This window comes from Triturus cristatus, chromosome 8 (assembly GCF_964204655.1).
Source record: "Triturus cristatus chromosome 8, aTriCri1.1, whole genome shotgun sequence".
Lineage (NCBI taxonomy): Eukaryota > Metazoa > Chordata > Amphibia > Caudata > Salamandridae > Triturus > Triturus cristatus.
The window spans coordinates 813,910,185-813,931,467 of NC_140591.1; the positions used below are offsets into that span (position 1 = coordinate 813,910,185).

Below are 21,283 nucleotides of genomic sequence, written 5' to 3' on the forward strand. Positions count from 1 at the left end.
GATTAGCAAGGTGTCTTGGATTTCAAATTTGTTAAAGAAGGAGCATGAGGTAGAGGGACTTTCAAGAATAATTGACAAAAGCGATTTGTTAGCCTTTTGGAGAGTTCTTCTTTACTGTGGTGAAGCCTCAGAAGTGCATTATTTATTTATGTTTGTGCAAGGCTCTTAGGGCCACATGCATCAACGAGAAAACTGGTCGCAAACGGGCAGATTAGCAGAATCTGCCCCTTTGCGACCGGTATTTTTGTATTTGGGATGCATCATCCCAAATGCAAAAATCGCAATTTAAGGAATCTCTAAATAGCGATTCCTTAAATTGCGATTGCATTTAAGGAATCCCAAATTGAGATTCCTTAAATATAATGCATTAAAGTTAAAATATTAGCGATTTCGCTAATAGGGGGAGCAAATTACCATGAAGTTGAACTTTATGGTAATTTGCAAAAACTTTGAAAAATGCACTTTTGTGCATTTTTCAAAGTTTCATGTTGCACACACACATGCCCTTAGAGCATGTGTGTGTGCAACATATGTGCACAGATCAATTTCAGGTGTGCAATAGGGTGTCATTTTGACACTCTTGCACCCTTGAAATTGCATGAGCAACTTGCGAGTACCTACTGGTACTCGCAATTTGCTCATGCAATCTCCAAATCATTCCTATGGGCCTGGAGGCCCATAGGAATGATTGGGACGGCATTCCTTAAGTCGCAATTAAGGAATTTGTAGGAATCGCTATTTTTATAGCGATTCCTACATGCATAGGCTTTTGCAATTCCTTAATTGCGATTCCTTAAAAATCGCAATTAAGGAATCGCAAAAGTCTTTGTTGATGCATGTGCCAGTAAGTGAGATGGAAAAACATGGTGGGGGTCTCTCAAAGGGGCGTGACCAATGTAACTAAGGGCGTGACTTAAAAAACGTAAGCTAGAAATCTGTGCTTAGCATAGTGTGCCGCTCGACTTGTATTTTGCTGTTTCTGTCATTGCATCCAGATATACGATACAGCAAGTAACATCATACCTGCAACAAGTCAGGACTATTGGCATTGTCAATGGTTGTTAGTTGCATAAGATAAATAAGCAGCAACTATGGCTCATATATAATATTGAAAAAGCTTCCACTTAAAGCCCTGGTGACACCAGGGCAATGTTGCTGCTCCGGAGTTTCAAACAGAGAAGGGAAATCCAGAGAGAAAATGACTCTCTTTATTTCCCTTCCCCTATAATGCTCACCTGGCATGACGTCATGCCCTAACTTCTCCACCAGTGAGAAGTGAGCAGTGTGAGCACGTGCACATCAATGTGCCTGCAGTCACTGCAGTCCGGAAAAAAACACACCGCAAACAGAGCCCGATAGAGACCCATTTCGTGGCCTCCTTTAAAAAACTGCCGTTGCGCAGCACCGGTGAGACCCAGCCCACTTAAAGACCTGTGTTTGTGTCCTGTGATGCACAGAACTCCAGTTTAAAACTGCGAGCACATCAAGCTTCCAGCTTCCATGAGCAATTGCAGAAATTGAAAAATTGAGGGGAGGTGCTAGAAAGCTCTACTCATGAGCACTGGAAGCCCCTCTTTTGCTACTGGTCTCTTAATTTCTGATGGGAGCAGTTACCTGCTCCATTCAAATTATTGGACCAGCAGGATCACAGCGATTTCTACTTTCACCCAGGGATTTCAGCTACTGAAAACAGCCCACATCTCTGTGTGAAAGTATAGGGGAATATTAGGATTTACTGGAGTAATGAGACTCAGAATTACTGACCCCCCGGTAACTTCTCATTTCTTAGTGAAACCCTAGGGTGTCCAACTTGTAAATGGACAGATTTTCACCAACCCTGGAGTTGCCGGTACTCCTGGTATCAGTATCTCCACGAGTGGGGAAAATACAGCCCATTCAGCTGGGTACTCATAATGAGATCCTGATTAGGGAGAGGGGGCACTTTTCCTAATTTTAGAGAACTCATATGTTATTCAGACACCTATTCAACTTTGGGGCATATTATCAAGAAACGGTGTTAAAATTATCACCGCTTTCGCGGCAGAAAACTGCCGCTAAAGCGCCGATAAAGGTCTTGATAATATGCCCTTGAGAATTCCCATAGAAGCCCACGTTCTGGTGTCAACATGGGCTTTTATTGGAATTCTCTGCGGCATATTATCAAGCCCATTATCGCCACTTTAGTGTCAGTTTTCTGCCGTTAAAGCGGCGATAATTTTAACGCCGTGCTTGATAATATGCCCCCTGGTTCCTTATCACAAAACCACTGAGTGATGGCCACACTCACTCTGACCTGCCTTACTGCATTGGGTTTTGTGACACCAGAAGATCTTGCAATAGTTTTTATAACAGATGTGTAATAGAATGTTCCTCTAATGTGAGAAGAGGTGTATAATGAAGCACTGCGCAAATGATGTCTCCAACTGATCCACTTTCTTTATTATCTACTGATCCTCCGTAGATCAATGTTGAGCAACAGCTACGCATTCAATGAAATTGTTTCTCAAGTTCAACTGAGCCCACCTTTTTGTTTGAAAGTTCTGCAGCATTTTAGAGTCTGCAAATCAAAGAACAAACTCAGGTAGTCATTTGGAGTTGGGCAGGCAGGGAAACTGCAAGACATTGCCAGTTCTCCCACCACGCTACTGCCTTATTTAGGAGTGGAGGGACAGCTTGGCTTCTCCCGTTGGAGCCTCTGCTTGCTCTGCCTTCGGAAACCCTTCACCTGGCCACCCATTTGCCACAGAGCTGCAGGGTCACAGAGGCAGAAGCCCCATTTTATTTAGAGTGAGTCCACTTATCACTTCTTTCAACCTGGGACAGGCTGTGCAATGCATGGTATCCCTTGATGGAAAGGTGTTAAAATATCTCTGTAGTGCAGGGTGAAGACTCCCCGTGTATCGGGGGATTTGTCTTTTTATTTCAGCTAACGCTCTTTTGGAGGTTTGCTGCTGAAAAGCAAAATAGTGTACCAAACAGGCTAAAAAACATTGGGCCTGATTCACAAAGGTAAACTGAGACAAAAGTCTGACTTTACGACTTTCGATATTCACAAAAGGGCATTTACCAGTAGTAAAGTTAGACTTTTGTCTCAGTTTTGGTCTCAGTTAAACTTAAGAGCAAAACACTGAGACAAAAGTCTAACTTTACCACTCGTAAATGCCCTTTGAGAATACTGAAAGTCGTAAAGTTAGACTTTTGTCTTAGTTAAACTGAAGTTTTGGTCTTAAGTTTAACTGAGACCCAACCAGACCCAACCAGAGACAAAAGTCTAACTTTACTACTGGTAAATGCCTTTAGTGAATACCGAAAGTTAAAACTTTCGTCTCAGTTTACCTCTGTGAATCAGGCCCATTGTTTTCAACTCCCCATTTAACCATGAGGAATGTACATCTGCCTCAGTGGCAGACGCACTTTCATCACAGTGATCTCCACCTAGTAGGCTACTTTGGCATCCTGGCAGGCCTCTCTCTAAATGTTAAAAGAGCCCGTCACTCTGCAAGATCCATCAGATGAAGAGATACACTTTATTAGAACATTGGAATGTTGGGAGCTCCATTGAAACAAAGGGGTGCCCCAGAGTTATAATGGCTGGTATAAGCCCAACATTCCAATGTTTCTTTGTTCACAGCTCTGGCTGTGAACAAAGGCTTCAGGGAGCCTGAGGGGATTTGAATCCCCTCGCGCTCCTTGAAGGCTTTGTTTTATTTGTTAGAACATTCTGCCTTCTAGTGGCAGAATGTTCTAATAGCCTTATAGTCCTTCGTAGCTGGGCTATACCGGCTATTAAAGTCCCGCTGCTTTGTTAAAGTCCCTCACCTTCAGCTCTGGCCTTTAACGATGCAGCGGGCCTTTAATAGCCGGTATAGCCCGCTACGGCGGGCTATAAGGCTTTATTAATCACTTGATTTTCAGTATTACTGATTCAGGAAACAGAAGGCAGATCTTCCAAAGTTCCCTTACCACTTGAAACAACTTTGCTATAGTATTTAGGAGTAATGTTAAGAAGGTCACTCTTAGTTTCTCCCTGCACTTTTTGCAGGCCAGGCCTCTGGAACCTGCATGCTGGTCTGACTGTTCCTTCAACTGTCACAAGAGGGTCTGCCCTCAGCTCAGGCACATGGATCCCTGTGTGTTAGAGCCTTTCATGAGCCAGATCAAGATATACTGTAAACATTTTAAAGCAATCTTTGGCCCATTTGAACTAACTGAAATAACACAATGTATATCAATATCCCAACTCATACTACACCAAAGTGCCCTGAAACAAACAAAAAAAAGAATAAATAATAATCTTGCTGTGTTACATAGTAACCACGTCCAAAACCAAACAACTGCGGGTGTGGCCAGTGAAGATGCATTAGGGGAGAGCTCCTGTCTCCAGTCCCTTTAAAAATTATCAAAACAATGCCTAACACCAACAAAATACACTGAATGCTGTGGGGGCATATTCTGACCCAACAAAGTCTCTTCGGTCAACCCGCTCTGACCCGCCAGCTGTGACACTAGCAGAGGGGCAAGGGGAGTGGCGAGGCATGAGAGTCAGCATCTTTGGTCTGCATATGGGGGCAATGCCAAGAGAAACCAGCACCTTGCCTGATCGAGGGAGCCAGCCAGATGCACTCCACTCTCAGCAAGGAAACTGGCAGGGAGCGAATTTGAAATGGACCAGCACAGGTCCACAATATCCAAGAAACAATGGGGGAATGTTCAACACAGGCAAGTGAGCTGCAAGGGAGAAAACCAAGAAAAGCAGCAAACACAACTCCTCCATTAGAGGAACATTTCATGCAGCCTGAGCAGATGGGAAATAATTGAACAATTAAAAGAATAGACCCCCCCGTTAATAGGTAACTAGAAAGGCAGTGAAAAAAAAAAATAGTAAGTCAAGTTTAGAGGAGGGAAAATCACTCTACAGCAGTGCTTTAAATGGGCCGGTACTGTCCGGTACGGAGTACCGGCACTTTTCTATTTTGAGAGGGGGAGTACAGGCACTTCTCAAGAGAGATGCTATACCTTTAATTGGAGAGTACCTGCACTTCTCAGAAACAAGCAGGTACTCTGTTACAGAGTACCTGCACTTCTGTTTTTCCATTTCAAGCACTGCTCTACAGTCAACCAATAAGGCCAGTCAGCAACTATATAGAAGTCCAACAGAGAAGCAGGGAAATGGAACAATACCTAAGACCAGATATGTGAGGGATAGGCTACCATTACAGCAACCATATATCCCAAAGGGCTCAATAGATAACAACCTAAGGAGCCCTGAAACCTCAAACTAAAATGAAGCCCAAAGGAGATCTTCACTAAAAATGAAAGCAATGCTAATCACCCACACTAAGATGAGGTGCCAGTATCTCAAACCTAAGACAACCGGTAAGCCCCATCTTAAGGATTAGAACTAACAAGAACTATCATAAGTACTCATAAGTATAGACATATACTTTTGAAATCAGATGTGAAATTGTTACACTTACGGGCACCACTGACAAACAGCACCCAGGAAGAAAATTAGAATTTCTATATTCAAGTCCTGAAGTATTGCCAAATACCTCTCTGAGCTATCTAGGCATGAAGCATGTTGACCTCCCCCCAGAACCACAAGCTCATCACATTGCTCGATGGGTTCTGCAGCATTGTTTTCAAATTGCACAATTGCCCATAGCTAACTTTAGTATACTTCCCCCAATCTATCGTCATTCAAGGGCAGTATCATTTGGCATGGATAACACCTGGCAAATCGATCATAAAAGACTCCTGACAAAGTGCCATCTTTGGAGCCCACTGGGTATTGCAGCACCCACCCAGCAAGGAGTACAGCCCAATGACGAAGCATGCCACCTGGGTGGGTGAGCGTTCGTGCATTACAAAAGGGATTCCCCCAATGAGGTGGCACTGCCGACTGTTTCGTAACTCAAATTAGTGGCCTTCCAGAACTGCACACTTGTGTTGGTACTGGGAAGAAACGTCATGACCTGAAATCTTGCTGGAAAGGTGCAGAAAGTGTGCCTGAACTCATAAGCATCATCTAAACGCCTGAGATCAGCGAAAATGAAAAGGCACAGGCATGGTAAATCCCAAAATAATTGAACACCAAACCTTGACAAAGGAGGGCGTGGTGGCATGTTTGAGAAACACTGGCTGTCCAACTCCAAGCTGCACGGGGGAATAAAAACCACTCTAAAGGAACTCTCAAGAGATATCCAAGCAATAGGACACCGAGTGATTGTGAATGAGGACGATATAAACGCCCTGGAAAGTATGATGAACGAAACAAGGGTAACTGTGGTAGGTCTCACAGAAGAATGAAACAAATATAAGGACACATTTGATGACTCTGAGTTTAGATCCTGTAGAAATAGCATAAGAATTAAAAACAAGAGAGAATCCATGTAGAGCAGGGATCATTGTTCCAATATGTTCTGGGAGAAAGCAATCAGGACGACATAGCAATTGTATGGACACACAGAGTTGGGCTATTTTTGCCAGATCCAAGAGCTAGACCATAGGATGTCCTGACCAAGCTTGTATAATTAAGAATTAAGGACTAGATACTAACAGTGGCGAGGCGCAGAGAGGCCACAGAGTTCGATGAGTGCATGTTGCTTTCACAAAATACTCTCAACAAAAGAAGGGCGAGTCAAGAAATTACCCAAGAGCTGAGAAATAGCTTAAATGCAGATGTGCCTTCACCCTTGTACTGGTGTTCACTTTGGCAGGGAAAACAAGTACAATAAAAGCATTAGAGGAAGGAGAACCAACCTTCGGGACAACAGAGGATTCAAGACCAGAAGATAGACAAAACAACAACAGAGGACCATCTCCAGTTAACAATCGAAGGGAGCAACCACCAGAAAACTGGGGAGGCAGAAGTGAGCAGAAAAAGACATTAGGGAGCTAGATGCTCTGCACCATTAAGAGCTCAGAGAGAAGTTAAGAATGCAGCTAAACACAACAAATAAGTAATATTATGGTTCAGGTAAAAGATAAGTAGAAAATGGTGGGAGACAGGGGTAGGAAGGGGGATTGCTACAGGGAAGGTGACAAGTTCAACTACCGGCGCAGTTTCCTAACCCACATATCTAGAGGATGCTTTTAAATCAGAAATGTAGGTTGAAATACACATTTATTTTTGGAGAACAAAAAGAAGAGAGAGGAGCAGAGGAAGGGATCTTAATCACCTGCAAATATGACTAATATTGGAAGAGAGAGGTCACATGAATTACCGGTCAATACTAAAACAGAGGGGACAGGTTTATGTCAGCAGCAGGATTGTTGGGCATAGACCAGTGGCATTTGTCCCTTGATGACGTAATTATTACCTCATTGAGAGGCTCTTTTGGAAAAACTATGGGGTGGCGATATATGTAACTCTGCTACTTTTACTATTTAGTTATCTTAATTGACTATTATTGTAACTGGCTTAATTACAGATCGAGCGATATTGGTAAAGAAAATGCTAGCCACACGAGACTAATTTGTCTCCTGACAGAATATATTGTAACCAAATCTCATGTGCTGTCTTTAGATCGTCACATTTCATTTGAACATTTTAAGCTAGCCACATCACTGCGGTAATAGAGCTAATCATTTGAATCTTTGCTATCCACTGTGTCTGACTGTTGGGAAACTCACCCCCACAATCCACATGTTTGTAAAATTACCCTTACTTACAGGATAAGCATCAAGGGATCAGTGAAACGCTATCTGTTTACATTGTGCATCTCACTTTGTGTGCAGTGTCTCACTGTTTGCTCTGCTATAAACACACGGTGAATGAATTATGTCCCTCTCTGGGAACAGCTGAGGTTGGAAATTATGTTTAAATATGGCTCATTGCTTGTTTTTATACCTCCAGAGAATTCCTGATGCAAAAAGCCTTTACTAAGCGAGTTGCATATTCAAAATTTATACTTTTGTTGTGTGTGTCTTAACATATTTATGTTATATGTCATTTCATCCTGACACTAGGATCTAAGAACTATAGATCAGATTTTTTTTTAAAAACAGAGACTTATATGCTCTGATGAAGGCCACGGACCCTTTGGGGCTTACAGAAGTAGCTGAAACATATCGGCAATAATACTTGATGGTCGAGTGAGTACCCCAGATACCATAATTGTTCTAATTTCTATTAACCCAGGGCAGCTCTAAATAAACTCACTGAAAGGATTTTTGTGTTAGGGTCCTTTAACCTTCTTTATCTTTGGTGATTCCATAATGCGAAAAAAAAACCCTTGCATCCACTTTGTGGTTGAGTAGATCTTGACTGAAATCTCCAAAAGAGGCTCTTAAGTGGCCATTTCTCAAAAGGACTCAGAACCTGACTGTAACTACTGAGCCTGTTCGATGCTACAGATTGAGGCTTTCTCAGTGACCTTTAGAGCCTGGAAAATGTGCACAGATATGTTTCAGTACTGAAGATCTTATATTTTCTTAAGCAGTAAACATTACCAATCTGTGATTGGGAATGGAGGGTAGGAAGGCAACAAAGAGTGATCAATCAATTCTTACAAGGGGGTTAGAAATATTTTTGTAAGACATTTAAAGTAGTATGTAATACACAAAAATATAAAATAAAATAAAAAATTAAATGAAATGAAGAAAACTTCTTCCACAAGTGTACAAAAACAAATGTATCCCTTGTATTACATTTCCATCCAAACAAGCAGGTCAGCCATTACTATCCAGCATATTGGTGATTCCATAATGCGAAAAAAAACCCTTGCATCCACTTTGTGGTTGAGTAGATCTTGACTGAAATCTCCAAAAGAGGCTCTTAAGTGGCCATTTCTCAAAAGGACTCAGAACCTGACTGTAACTACTGAGCCTGTTCGATGCTACAGATTGAGGCTTTCTCAGTGACCTTTAGAGCCTGGAAAATGTGCACAGATATGTTTCAGTACTGAAGATCTTATATTTTCTTAAGCAGTAAACATTACCAATCTGTGATTGGGAATGGAGGGTAGGAAGGCAACAAAGAGTGATCAATCAATTCTTACAAGGGGGTTAGAAATATTTTTGTAAGACATTTAAAGTAGTATGTAATACACAAAAATATAAAATTAAAAAAAAAATTAAATGAAATGAAGAAAACTTCTTCCACAAGTGTACAAAAACAAATGTATCCCTTGTATTACATTTCCATCCAATCAAGCAGGTCAGCCATTACTATCCAGCATATATAAAGGTCCTTTTATATATTTTCTCCTGATCTGACAACCAATTAGGAAGCAGTATTATTTACTTACATTGAATATCACAGACCACGAGTCAACTTGCTAACAGGTAGATAACATAAAATGAAAACTTCTTTTAAATTCTTTTGATAAAAAAGATTGAGCTGTCCTCTCCATGGGAACAGTCCCTGCTTTCCATTTTCTTCAAGTGCTAAATCTCTGATGGAGAGTGTCTGAAAGTTGGGCAATAACTGACTGAAAGGAATTGGTATTTTGCCAACCCTATATTTTGTCAGATTCTGAATTTTCCTAAAGTGTTATTCGTGATTCCAATCAAAATGGTCAGAATAAAATGAAATGTCAGACTGGGACATACAATTTACCTTTTCGCATTACTCGTAAATTATGTGGGAATTGTGTATTATTTTAGTGTTGGAAGGTAAGTGTGAGTCTTTTAACTTTCTGGTTTGCGGTTTGACCTTATTATTAGTATCGTTCAAAAATAGCACTAGGGAACATTTGTGCATGTTTTTACATTACCATTGATTAAGAGTTGGGCACGTATTAAGTTTGTTAGTGCTTTGCGCAAACTATTACCACCAGCTACACGTGTAGTAGGTGCAGAAGGTAGAACAAGAATTAACTATTCCAATTGGTCTGTCTTGCATTTGAATCCTGACTAATGGGTTGAAAAAGACTGCAGCAGTGCAGAACAAAGCCATGAATTCTTGTTTTATGCATGAAAGCCATTAATGAGATAAGGAGTTTAATGTGTGATAACTCACAGTACGGTTTCAGTGGAAAAATGTGCAGTGCAGTGGGCCGTTTCCTGTTGCGGGTACTAGGCCTATCCACACAAGAAGTATTTCACTGCATGTGTGCCTTTCAAATGTAAGCCAGTGTGTAAGAAAGAAGATATTTTGAAAAATACCCTCTAAATCATATTCGAGTACAGGTACCAACAAAGTTAGAGATGTAGAAATATCCACTGCTCCTAAACTCTGTATCTTGTGCCCATTTCAGAAATACATAGGTTTCCTTTGTACTCATTTCTCACTCTACATATTTCACCATATGCATTAGTGTATACTGAGTACAGAGAGAAAAAACATTGTCCAGTGCAGATCAGCTGTTGTCCCCGGGTATCTTGGGTTCTTGGAGAACCTACAAACCCTATTGTATGTAATGGAATATTGGTTTTGTAAATTGTCCATTGTGACAAAAAATTACAAATGATAACGCTGTCACAAATGGCCGTTTTTCCCTACTAATTTTTAGGGGTGGGCGGAATTTGCGTAATCGCGTTACGCAAATCTCCGCGAAACGGTAAAAAAATCTCCGCGAACACGCAGAAATTCCGCGAACACGCGGAATTGCTTGTTCGCGATGCTTTTTTCCTGTTCACAATCGCTGTTTGCGTGCTCGGGGAGAAATATCTCGCGAACACGCATTTTGAGAACGTGAACAAGCAAAAATTTCACGAAGTCGCGGAAAGCGGAATTTTGGGCAATTTCGCGTTCTCCGCGGAACGCGAAATTACCCAAATTCCGCAAATTCCGCGAACGGAACGGAATTTGCCGCCCAGGCCTACTAATTTTCAATATTTCTTGATTTCAACACTTAGGGGCATATTTACAAACCCTTTGTGTCGCTGGTGTGTCACTTTTAATATGGGAAAAAGTGACGCACCAGCGGTGCAAAGGGGCTTGTAAATAAGGCCCTTAGTGCCTGATTTAGATCTTGGTGAATGTGTTACTCCATCACAATGGCGACGGTTATACCGCCTGCTGAAATATAAATCCCATAGGGTATAATGGGATTTATGTTCCAGCAGACGGGTATGTGTCACTGTTGTGGCGGAGTAACATGTTCGCCAAGATCTAAATCTGGCCTTTAGTTTCTTTGGGAAAATCTTGGGATATCTAAACATACGAACCCTTGCTGGTTTCACACTGGTTTTCACCACAAACTGGAAGTAGGTTGAGGTCACAAAAACTAGTAAAAATGAGCTACCTCTTTGAAAAATGCCAAAACTGTGGTATTTTTTTTTTTTATTCAGCTCTGCATGTTCCTTAAAGTTGGGAAGACGGTGAACTACTCATTGCTGACATTTCTAGGGAAAAAAACAGCCACTTTTATCCAGAGCACTTTTTTCTATTTTTCTCAAAAAACTCAAAATGTAGCTATATTTTGCATATTTTCTCAGTCCCCTCCAGGGTGAATCCACAAACTTTGGGTACCATTAGAATCCCCAGTATGTTGGAAAGACAGGACACAAATACGCCCAGCAGGTAAGGGATTAAAGAAATTGGGAACAGCAGGCAAGGAAACATCACTGCTTTAAAGCCAGACATAAAAATGAGTTAGTAATGCACACATAATGGTTCAACTAACTTTTACTCACATTGTCCCCTCTTTTCCACACCATAATCAGGTACCAAAACACAACTGACACCTGGGTTATTTATAGTGGGGTGCTTTTGTATTAGCATTTACACCACTGACAAAATAACTCTCTGTTTATCAATATTGTTTTTGGGTTAATTTTCACACCAGCCCATCACTGCTCTCAATTTTTGTAATTGCACTTTTAGCTGTGACACCCTTTGCACTTTATAACTCGAGCGCCCGGTTTTCCATTTTTTCTGATTTTTACAGGTAATAAAGTCAAAGACAGAAAATCCCTGTTTGTATTTATATTTAAATATAAGTAAGAAGTTAAGTTTTTGAGTGATTGTCAATAATGTCACCCAGACTACTAGGCCAACAGCTCTGCACATTGACAGGTATGGGAGTTAAAAAATATTTACGTCTTAATATGAGTATACCTATGTATCATATATCATATATGGGTAACTACTGCATTAAAACACAACAGTCAACTATCTGTGTACATTTATGGATTAAATAAATCAGGATATATCTAGTTTGTTCACAAAACTCAAAGCAAACAAGTAACAAAATAGATAAAATGAGCAAAAATAAATACGCACAATGTATCAGATGTACAGAAGGATAATTGTCAATCACGAGTATCATTTGTACCATAGGGTTATTAGTGACATTGTAGAGAATGATAGTGAAGGAATAGGTTTCTATGATGTCACTTGAAACCCCAAACTGAAAAACTCTGTAATTTACAGCTACTACCTCTACAGGTTGTATATACTCTTGAACGTTGATGCCATGGATTCGTTGGCCATGGTAGAATGAGTTATAGAGAGACATTTACAACACAGATTTCCTTAACTCCATCAAAAACTCCTTCCCCCATCCAACTTGTTATAATTTACCACATGTCCCTCTTCCCTGCCTAACTGCTATGATGAAAGATCTGTTAGGACTGATTAGTTAGCTTACAGGTCATACTCAAGGCTACGGGCATCAGGAAGGTCAGACCTTGTGAGGTGCTTGTTGTGGATTAATGCTGCCCCACCTCGTCTTCCTTTTCGTAGTCAAGCATGGGAACAGTCTATCCAAAGATCCAGTATGATCTTTACTTTATTAGGTGTAAAAGGTTACACTGAAGATCTGGAAGAGGTCAAGCCATGCATCAATGGTGACCACCTCACTCCAGGCCATTACAGACACTGACTTCAGTCCTGAACGTTCAGCTACAAATCATTTTTTTCAAATGTGTTACTTTGATTAGACCTGCAATGCATTAGGTGATCACACTAAAGTTTAGGACTAGAAATAGTGTTCATGGTGACCTGTAAGGAGGTGGTCACCTTACAGAATATTCTGCAGCTAAAAGAGAGTTTATGATTCGAATGTTAAGGTATCATTTTGGGGACACCACAGTCAGCAAACCTTATGGAACTTAGTTGAATAGCCAATGAGATGTGGGGTAAGACAGTCTAGTCGAATGGTCCTTCTGTGAAGTGGGGTGGGTTCCCTTTTAGAGTTTTGATTCTTCCTGTTATAAAGTGACATTTTTTCAGCAATCTAAGTCAAGGTTTTATTTTGTCCAGTGAACAATGATGTGTTATTAAGCAAGTAGGAAGCCTTTTCCAAACTGAGAGTTACAGAAAATATGCAGCCAAAATGTTAGACAAACCATGCCTTATATATCTGAAAATAATCACGTTAATAAATTCAATAGAAGCTAATTGACTACCCCTGTCAATCCCAGCCTCCCAGGGTAACCAATCCAAAACCAACTTTGCCAGACCGATTCTGGTGTTCCTGGGTAATTTTCTATTACGTCAAGCAATATACTTTAAGGCGCGTCCTGGAGCTCCAGTCAAGGTAGATACAATGTCTATTTTTGTGCGCTCTGATTTATGCAAGGCGACAATGGACAGGCGGTGGAAGCTTCGCCAACTTATGGATCCCTTCAAAACTGTCTGTTCGCAGGTGTTCTTACAAGAGCCGGCACGTCTGAAAGTAACAGAGGATGGCAGACAACATTTTTTTTCCAACGAGCAGGACGCTAAACAAGCACGGTTTAAATGGCAATTAGTCAGCAAGTAACGAATTATAGTCTTAATTCTATGGTAGCAGTTATAAGAGAAGTTGTTTCCGTGAAAAGAGACTTTTATTTTTTTTAAACTGTAATGGACACTTCTTTATTTTTCTTGTTTTTGTTTTCTTTGATAAGTATGCTTGTTTTCCATAGGTCAAGTGGAGTGATTGATGTATGGTGTCGGAGATGGTGGGGGTCACTGGGGATGAGGGGGGGGTGTTTCGAGAGAACGTCTCCGCAATGCTGTCATCATGGGACAGCAGGAAAAGAGGAGATTCCTTTTTCTAGTAACTGGGAGGGGGGTGGGCGAAGAGTCGATAAGGATGATTGCCTTGGGAAGGGGGGGGGGGAGCCACAGCTTAGACAGTCTAAACATTTTCATCTGCGCAAAGCAGGAGTCAGAGGAGTATGTTATCTTGGGTACTGATAACTTGATTCGGTTTTTAAATATTTTTCAATGCTGGAACTTTAGTGTATGTGTTGGAATGTAGCAGGATTGAATCAGGCGGGGAAACAACCGTTAGTAATGGAAGTGCTACGTACTTTTAAGCCTCATATACTAGGGTTGGCAGAGACGCATATCGCTTATAAAGACAGAGTAGTTTTTAAGCACTTGGGATACGATCTTATGGTCTGTACGTTACAAACAGTTTCTATTCGTGGGGTGGCTCTGTTAAAATCCAGACTGTGCCAGCCTACTGTTATCCGCTCACTTGCAAATACTAAGTGGAGGTGAGCAATCTCACAAATTTTGATCTACGGGCAAAAGGTTACATTATGTATGGGTTACGGCCCTAATACGGACTGCCCAGATGTTATCTATCATTTGAGCTCCGAGCTGTTGGAGTGGTCTGGTGATAAGATAGTGATGGGTGATTTTAATTGTATACTGGATAGGAGGATCGACACTACCAACACTTCTGCCCGTGCTAGAATGTGTAAAACTAGAACTGCTATATGCGAGCTCCTTTACTTGCATCAGTTGGAAGATTCCTGGAGGAGGTTATTCCCCAATGTCCCAGGTTACACTTTTTTTTCTTCTCCTCAGAAACACTATTCTAGAATTGATATGATTTTGGCTAAATATTCTATCCTGGAAAACGCACTGGTGGTGGTAGAATGTCCTAAAATAACTTCCGATCATAACCCGGTTATGTTAATAGCGCAGTTACAGTCAAACATACAAGTACAAATTAGGGATTTTACTTTTCCCAGACATCTCCTTAGCAATTCGGATTACGTGGAGGGGATGCGTAAGACACATGGGGATTATATCGACTCTGCCTGGATCTGGAGCGTCAGCACGCTATGGCTATTGCCACAAAGTGCGTGGCTGAACATTTGATATACCAACATGTTGTAGAATCACGAGCTAAGCTTAAACGATGGCTAAAAGATAAAGTCGCTAATAATTATTATAACCCACGTAAAAACGATTAAAGGGGTTGACGGCTTGATATATACTAGGTCTGCTGATATAGTCGAACAATTTGGGCTGTTTTACGCTAATCTATACAGTAGCCCAGGTAGTCCGGACGAGCAGATCGTCTTGGATTATTTGCAGGAATGTCAGATGTCAATCTTGAGTCCGATGTTATCCGAGTCACTGGATGGAGACATCGATGCAAGCGAAGCGAATGCAAGGAAGCTATGAATGCCTTGCCAGTTGGCAAGGCTAAGATCCCATTGGAATTTTTTAAAACCTTTAAAGATATACTGATTCCTATCTTCCTTAAGGTATGTAACTCTATTATACTGGGAAAAGAGGTTCTTTCTTCTTGGAACGCATCAAACATCGTCGTTTTTCCTCCAAAGTGGAAGCCCATTGATGATATAAGTTCATATGCCACTGCGCCCTCGGCCTGGTCGCCCCCACACCTCCCGCCTGCTCCTTACCTGCTGAGCCTCCTGCTGCCACCTGCTGCCTGAGCCACCACAGGGCCGCCGAGCGGCGCCCCAGCCGCCACAGGGCCGCCGAGCGGCGCCCCAGCCGCCACAGGGCCGCCGAGCGGCGCCCCAGCCGCAACAGGGCCGCCGAGCGGCGCCCCAGCCACCTCAGAGCCGCCGCCCAGCCCCCAGGTTTCCCGCCGCTACCAACGAGACCCCGCCCCCCCGCCCGCCGATTGGGTCCCGCGCTCCCCACCTCCCCGCAGACCCTCCCTCCTGGCTCCCCTCTTATGACGCCCCCAGAGCGACCGCGCAGCGGACGCGCGCAGCGGGAGCACCGATTGAGCGCCGAAGGTGCGCCAAAGGTAAGCCCGTCTGCGCCCGTCCGTGCCTGGACCGCGCCCAGTGCCAGAACCCCTGGCCCCCGCAGAGGCCACCCCACCCGCCGGACTTACGATGCCGCCACCCTCAACGAACTCAACACCGGCCGAACCCCTGGGTGCTACCGAGCCACTCCGAGACGCACCCACGGACCCTTCACCTGCCAGTCCTGCAAGTTCTCCTGCATCCGGACCTGCACTGCTTCAGCACCCACCAAACGGAACACCAGCAGCAACCACCTCAAGTGCATCCTGCTCAACACCCGCTCCGTCCACAGACACGCCGTCCAACTCTGGAACCTCCTCGACACCACAGCTCCTGACGTTGCCTTCCTCACGGAAACCTGGATGAACGACTCCTCAGCGCCCGACATCGCCATCGCCATCCCAGAGGGCTACAAGATCATCCGGAGAGACCGCGACAACCAGACTGGAGGAGGCATCGCCATCATCCACAGGGACACCATCCGTATCTCGACCAACGCCGACGACACCCTGACAACCGCCGAACACCTGCACTTCCAGATCCACACCGACCCCAAGACCAGCCTCAGAGGCACCCTGATCTACCGACCCCCGGGACCACGCACTCAAGTCAGCGAAGACATCGCCGACTTCATCAGCCCGCACGCCCTCCCCTCCGCTAACTACATACTCCTCGGGGACATCAACTTCCACCTGGAGAACAACAACGACCGCAACACCACCACCCTGCTTGACAACCTCGCCACCCTCGGACTCAAGCAGCTGGTGACCACCCCCACTCACCTCGCCGGACACACACTCGACGCCGTCTTCTCGTCCAGCAAAGACATCTCCTTCAGCCACGCCACTGGACTCCACTGGACGGACCACAGCTGCATCCACTTCACCTTCAAAAGAACCACGGTCCACCACCACCAGCAACAGGCTGCACGAAGAAGCTGGAACAAGATCACAACCGAACAACTCGCCGCATCCCTGAGCCAGCACCCTCCCGCCAGCTCACCGAACCCCAGCCAAGCCGCCGACAACCTCACGAAATGGATCTCCACCTGCGCGGACGAGCTCGCCCCTCTGAGGACCCCGCCCAGCAGACCCGGAAGCAAGAAAGCCCCGTGGTTCACCGACGAACTCAAGAGCTCCAAGAAGAACTGCCGTGCCCTCGAGAAAGCCTGGAGAAGAGACCCAACGCCGGACAACATGACTACCCTCTCAAGCTCGCCACCCGAATGCACCATCAACTGATCCACGCCACCAGGAAAACAGCATTCAAGGACCGGCTGGACAACAACGCACACAACAGCAAGGAACTCTTCAACATCGTCAGAGAGCTCTCCAACCCCAACGCCGGAACCAACGACATCACCCCATCGCAAGACCTCTGCAACTCCCTCGCCTCCTACTTCCACAACAAGATCGCTGACATACACAACAGCTTCAGAACACAACCAACGCTCCCCACGACCAAACCAACGCCCCCCACCACCACCCTCAACGCCTGGACACCGATCAACCTCGAAGACACCATCAGCACGATGAACTCCATCCACTCCGGATCCCCAACCGACCCCTGCCCTCACCACATCTTCAACAAGGCCGACGCTGTCATCGCACCCCACCTGCGGGACATCATCAACACCTCCCTCGACACCGCCACCTTCCCTGAGAGCTGGAAGCACGCCGAACTCAGCGCTCTACTAAAGAAACCAACGGCGGACCCCACCGAACTCAAGAACTACCGCCCCATCTCGCTCCTCCCGTTTCCAGCCAAAGTCATCGAGAAGACCGTCAACAAGCAACTGGCAGCCTTCCTCGAGACGACGGGTTCCCTCGACCCATCCCAGTCAGGCTTCCGGGCCAACCACAGCACCGAGACCGCCCTCATCGCTGCCACCGACGACATCCGAACCCTGCTGGACAACGGAGAAACAGCGGCCCTCATCCTCCTGGACCTCTCCGCGGCATTCGACACTGTCTGCCACCGCACCCTAGTGCAGCGCCTCAGCAACGTCGGAATCGAGGAGAAGGCACTGGAATGGATCATCTCCTTCCTCACCGGAAGGACACAGAGAGTCCGCCTGCCCCCGTTCAGATCAGAAGCCACGGAAGTCATCTGCGGCGTCCCTCAGGGCTCCTCGCTCAGCCCCACCCTCTTCAATGTCTACATGAGCCCCCTTGCGGCCATCGCACGCCAACACAACCTGAACATCATCTCCTACGCCGATGACACCCAGCTGATCCTCTCCCTGACCAACGACTCCGCCACCGCCAGAGCCAACCTACACGAAGGGATGAAAAACGTGGCCGAGTGGATGACGACCAGCCGCCTGAAACTGAACACAGACAAGACGGAAGTCCTCATCCTGGGCTCCTCACCCTCCGCCTGGGACGACTCCTGGTGGCCCCCCGCCCTGGGCAACGCACCCAAACCGACAGACCACGCACGCAACCTGGGCTTCATCCTGGACTCCTTCCTCTCCATGACCAGATAAGTCAACGCCGTCTCCTCGTCCTGTTTCAACATCCTGCGCATGCTACGTAAGATCTTCCGGTGGATCCCCACCGAGACCAGGAAAACGGTCACCCAGGCCCTCGTCACCAGTCGACTGGACTACGGCAACGCCCTCTACGCCGGTACCACCGCCAAGCTCCAGAAGAGACTCCAGCGGATCCAGAACGCCTCGGCGAGACTCATCCTCGACGTCCCCAGACGAAGCCACATCTCCAGACACCTGAGAGACCTGCACTGGCTCCCGATCAACAAAAGAATCACCTTCCGGCTCCTCACCCACGCGCACAAAGCCCTTCACAACCAAGGCCCGACCTACCTCAACAGCCGCCTCAACTTCTACGCTCCCAAAACGCCACCTCCGCTCGACCAGTCACGCCCCCGCTGCCGTCCCCCGCATCCACAGAGCGACAACAGGAGGAAGATCCTTCTCCCACCTGGCCGCCAAGACTTGGAACGCCCTCCCGACCGACCTACGCCTGACCCAAGACCACCTCTCCTTCAGGAAGAAGCTCAAGACCTGGTTGTTCGAGCAGTAGCGGACCCCTCCCCCCCAAGCGCCTTGAGACCCTCCGGGTGAGTAGTGCGCGTTATAAATGCCTATGATTGATTGATTGATTGATTGATTGATATCGACCAATAGCGTTGATTAACGCCGACGCTAAGCTTTTTTCCAAAATTCTTGCGGTTCGTCTGGCTCCGGTAATTCATACAGTAGTCTAAGAGCAGCAGCATGGCTTTGTCCCCAGAAGAGATGCCGCCACCCACATTAACACGGCAATAGCCGCATTCGATGTCTCTGGCCTGATAGGCCAACAGATGGGGATGCTGATGTTAGACGCCGAGAAGGCCTTTGACTGGGTGGCATGGGAAGCACTATGGATATCTATGTCTCAAATAGGCTTCGGTCAAAGGCTTATCTCGGCGGTACAGAAAATATATAATCATCCAACAGCTGCAATCAAACTCAATGGGCTTTCCTCTTTTTCTTTTTCAGTTCAAAGGGGGAACCGGCAGGGTTGTCCTTTATCCCCTTTATTGTTTGTTATTTATATTGAGCCCTTTATTCAGCATCTATTTCCACTAAAAGTACCATCTTCTTTTTTTAAACGCCTAGATAGTGTCCTGGGCAGCTTTATCTGGGGATACCGATGGGCTAGAAGAGCTATTCGATATCTTAAACTATCATATGTGCAGGACGGATTCAACCTCCCTGATTTTAAGTTGTACTTCTGGGCAGCATTTACCAGGCAGTTACAGAGTCTACTTAGAGAAACTGATACAAATCCCAGTTGGTTTTTATATCAGCTGGGTTTCTACTTTATCGAACATCTGACCACAATTATTTTAAGTGGGTTCGCTTCAAGGTAATCAGAGATATCACCAAAATATGGCGCAAAATCTGCAAGACTTATGCAATATCCGATTTACACTATTACACGCTACTATGGGGAAATCCTTTGTTTCCTAGTATATTTCATGACCAGATTGAGAAAGATTGGCAACTCAAAGGCATAACGCGGATGGGTCAGCTATATGATGATCAGGGTTTTCGAACTTTTTCATCTTTGAAAGAAGAATTTGATCTCTCACAAACCTACTTTTTTAAATACCTACAAGTTAGGGACTATTTTATCCATGGTGAGGGATTATTAGAGTTGTCTAATCCATCCGGGATTCTGTCTACACTTGTTGGTACTAGAGGGCGAGGAGCCATAGGCAAAATATATAAAAAAATCATTGGGGCGGTGAGTGATGATGGCGTACAAATTGCAGCAAAGCTAAGTTGGATTTTCGGCTCTGATATTTCAAAGGAGGAAATACAAGGATCTCTTCAAATATTGATTTAGCCTGTCTATCTGTCAATCTAAAACTACAGCAACCAAGAATTATTTTTATGCTCTATTATACCCCTGAGCGAATTTCTAAATGGGCTAACAACTTAACTACTGCTAAATCAAACTGCCCCAAATGACAGGGATATGCTGCCGATTTACACCACATATTCTTCACATGCCCTAGGCTGAAAGACTTCTGGTCTAATATCGCTCTGACTCTAGCAACCTGGGTCGGCTACGATAGTCCGGTTTTGAGGAAAGAGCTGCTGTTGGGGCTATTTTCAGAGTCCGGGTGTCTAACGAAACCTTTAGCCTCTATTATCGCTTCTTGTGCTCGTCTGTGTATTGCCCACTCTTGGATTCAAACCATCTCTACTAGCATTAATGAATTCTGGTCTCTGTTGAGGGAGATCTTTGAAATGGAAACTGCATTAGCTAAAGCTAGAGGGCCCCGATCCCTGCTAAAACTTTGCAGGGTTTGGTCCTGTCTTCAATGGGATTAAGGATTGAATGTGTCCCCTTTATTTTTTCCTTTTTTTTCTTTCTTTTTTCCTTCTCTCTCCTCCTTCTCTTTCTCTTTCATTCTTTCTTTTTTTCTTTTTCTTTTCTTCTACAATGCTCCTCTGTGATCTGCAAATGCCTACCGATTTATTATTATTGGAAAATGCTGATGTAATATTTTGCTTCTTCTTTTTGTGGCAATTTATTAAAAATAAAATAAATAAATAAATAAATAAAAATAGAAGCGAATTGCAAGAAAACAACTATTAAATCCACTTGTGTATCTTCATAATAAATCGTTGAAGTCAATCCTGCCAATGAACCCATTTGCATGTTTGTTTATCTGATCTGTTAATTCTGTGTCAAGTAGCAAATTTAAATTTCTTTTTACATTTGCTTGTGTAAAAAACCCCCAAAAAACATTTTATATAAAATGACACTTTCAAAAAATTTAAATCATTTGTTATAAATTTGTCATCAAATAATGTATGAGTTTTACTTGTTCTTGGTCTTTCAGCAAAGCAATTTAGCAGCTGCGT

At 44.4% G+C, this 21,283-nt stretch overlaps 1 protein-coding gene across 1 annotated transcript in view; it reads right to left on the reverse strand.

The window, feature by feature from the left end:
* NALCN (sodium leak channel, non-selective) overlaps positions 1 to 21,283 on the reverse strand; it is a 2,843,734-nt gene that overhangs the window by 370,071 nt on the left and 2,452,380 nt on the right. The window lies entirely within an intron of this gene.